Source organism: Monomorium pharaonis, chromosome 6, assembly GCF_013373865.1.
Source record: "Monomorium pharaonis isolate MP-MQ-018 chromosome 6, ASM1337386v2, whole genome shotgun sequence".
Taxonomy (NCBI): domain Eukaryota; kingdom Metazoa; phylum Arthropoda; class Insecta; order Hymenoptera; family Formicidae; genus Monomorium; species Monomorium pharaonis.
In genome coordinates this window covers 14,146,913-14,150,359 of record NC_050472.1, presented here as the reverse complement: position 1 = coordinate 14,150,359, position 3,447 = coordinate 14,146,913, and the positions used below count along the sequence as shown (strand labels likewise).

At 44.9% G+C, this 3,447-nt stretch overlaps 1 protein-coding gene across 1 annotated transcript in view; it reads right to left on the bottom strand.

Annotated features, from left to right (window-relative positions):
* Nucleotides 1-3,447, bottom strand: part of LOC105828845 — a 9,007-nt gene that overhangs the window by 3,489 nt on the left and 2,071 nt on the right. The gene's annotated exons all lie outside the window — the stretch shown is intronic.

The window sequence follows — 3,447 nt, the reverse complement described above, 5'->3', positions numbered from 1 at the left end:
ACGCACGCACGCACGCACGCTCGCACGCACGCACGCACGCACCCACACACACACACACACACACACACACACACACACACACACACACACACACACACACACACACACACACACACACACACACACACACACACACACACACACACACACACACACACACACACACACACACACACACACACACACACACACACACACACACACACACACACACACACACACACACACACACACACACACACACACACACACACACACACACACACACACACACACACACACACACACACACACACACACACACACACACACACACACACACACACACACACACACACACACACACACACACACACACACACACACACACACACACACACACACACACACACACACACACACACACACACACACACACACACACACACACACACACACACACACACACACACACACACACACACACACACACACACACACACACACACACACACACACACACACACACACACACACACACACACACACACACACACACACACACACACACACACACACACACACACACACACACACACACACACACACACACACACACACACACACACACACACACACACACACACACACACACACACACACACACACACACACATATGTATTGCGACGTTATTTTCCTCCGCGTCTACAACTTCGCCGTGCTTCTCAACAAAAGGTTGGGCGCCAGGCGCGTAATTCGCGCCGCACAAAAATCGCAAACTCTCGGTACTTCGCACGACGGCCGAATGCCAGCTAGCCCGCCTCCACACGAAATGGCAGAGGGGCGAGGTTCTTTCTCGGTACGCGGAATAGGAGAGGAGAGGTCTCGCGTGAATAATTAGATCAACTGAATAAATATAATAAGCATGTATTGAAGTTAGGATGGCAACCGCGTTGTCATCGAATACAATCTAATCGTTCGACATGCCTGCCTGGTACGGCTGTGGCGTACTTAACTCAACATTTACAATAGCTCGAAGCTTACTCTGCACAGACTACAATCTACATTCAATAAGACGACACACGACGTTAACAATACTTAATAGGCGATGAACGGGATAGGCCGCTACGTAACGTGCGCCTTCCGTACAGAAATTCTCATCTGCGGAAGCCCGCCTCGGTACTGCGCAACCGACTCACACTCTCGGTATGTGGCAGAGGAATCCCGGCGAATATTACTTTACGCGCTATCCCGTCGCGAGACTTTACTTCTTACGCAATTACAAAGATCGACTGTCGGCTCGACATACTCCCCGAGGGAGGAGACACTAGGCGCAATAATTAATCTACATGAGGCGGAGATCGACACCCTGCTACGCGGTGACTCGACTCTCGGTATCCCGAGAATAATAGATTCGCCCACCGAACGCTCGGTAGGGTAGTTATTTCTCACTAAAGGCCGGGCCGGCCGTCTTCGCTCTTACCGCGTGGTCGAAGTGGTGGCCTTACAAGCAGGGTGGCGTCGTTGATGGCCGTGGAACCGCTCTCGTTGCTATCTCGCCGAACAGTGACGAACCGTGAGCGGTCGGGGGCGCCGCGGACGCCGGTAGCGGCCCGCGCATCGATCGCGCTTCGATTTGCGCACACCGATCGCTAGTCGATGGGGGTCTTACGCCCGTCCTGCAAGATCTCAGCGTCCGAGGGCGCCTCTGGTCGTGACGCCGCGTAATTTGAAGGCCGCGGATTGCACGCCACAATGTCCTTTGCTGTGTCGGCTGCCGCTGGGCCGGCTCGGGGTTGATCAGGTCCCGTTCGGCCTACTCCTTGGGGCCGTGGCTACCGCGCCGGCTGGGGCTTCCCCCACCCTAGTTGTCGGAGGTAAGGGCGCATGCTTCCTCCCCGACGTCATCTCCGGCTGCACCGGACTGCTGCTCCTCTCTCTATACAATAAAGTTATACAATAAAGTATAACGGCAGTGTTTGTCCCCTGACTTTTCCAACGTACCTCGGTACTGTACGCAATTACTTGCCCTTGCTCGCTGTCCTCCGGCTGTCCGGGGCCCCGCCGCTCGGTCGTTTATGCTTCTTATTCACCTTCCCTCGACGGCTGCTCCGTTAATCACAAATGGTCATCTTGGCGCACCACTTCTCCCGCGGGTCGCGACTTCCGCTTGGCGGATACTTACGTGTCTTAAGAACTACAGAAATCTTATTTAGAAAAGAAGAGGCCGCTCCTCCCCCGCTCGGGGTAATGAGCGGCCCCAAATGACCTTTTCCCGGTCGGGCACTCCGGCCCTTGTGACTGACGAAAAACGTCACGTCACAGTATTATATTTGCCACTTTTTTATTATATTAAGAAACAGTCAAATATGAAAGTAAACTTTTTTTATGTTTTTAAAAGATTTCAGAAATATTGCATTTGCAATTTTATAAAAACATGAAGGAAATACATTTCTGAAATATTTAGGATAAAAAGTTATAATTAAAATGTTAATGAAATATTTCTATACTATTTCCGATCGTTACAATATTTCACCAATGTTACATGCCGTGTGGGATGCTACTTTTGTTATATATATGCATTTATGCTTTATACTGTGTAATACGTTGAGTATTATATAATTAAGATTAATCCGTTTTTGTGTTCTAATATAAAAATATATGCAAGAGAGGCAGTGATTGAATATGACGCGACTAAAGAAATAACGCAACTTCTAGCGCGGCGCCTATAGCAGGAGATTATCATCTCGTTTTGCTAATAATTGAGAATAATGGAACCCATATATTATTATATTTGAATGGATTTGACTTTTAATGCTCTTTAATCTTTATCCCTACAAAATTTTCAAAATTTTGAAAAAAGAGGTGGGGGTAGGGTAAATTAAAAAATTTAAAATTTTTGGAAAATCTAAATATACTATTAAAAAAGAGTATAAAATACCATAAAACTTTTGTATAAATCATTTTTTCATAAACCTTATATTTTCAAAGATATTCGCCAAAAACGAAAAAACGTTATTTTCGAGGGGTGGTTTCAACCCCTAAACGTCGAAATACGCCGCTAAAAAAATATGGGTCTAATATTTTTTCATCTTCTACAACATATCTAAAGCTCATTAAAATCGGTGATGGACAGTTCTGTCCGTTCCTTTGTGAGTGTATGTATATATATATGTATATATATATATATATATATATATATATATATATATATACTGGGTATATATTTATATATATTTATTTATATATTCAGTGAGAAATAATGTTCAAAAAGAGTAATGCGACGTCTTTTTAATAATCATTTTTTAGATTCTACTAGAATGCTATTGTTTTGATAAATATAATAAAAAACAGATCACAAAAAAAGTTATGTTAGCACATGTTATCTTTTGTCTATTAAGTTGTGTGTCTATTAAGTTTGTTTTAGAGTCCTATAATAAAAGAAGCGCGATCTTGTTCCTACTTTC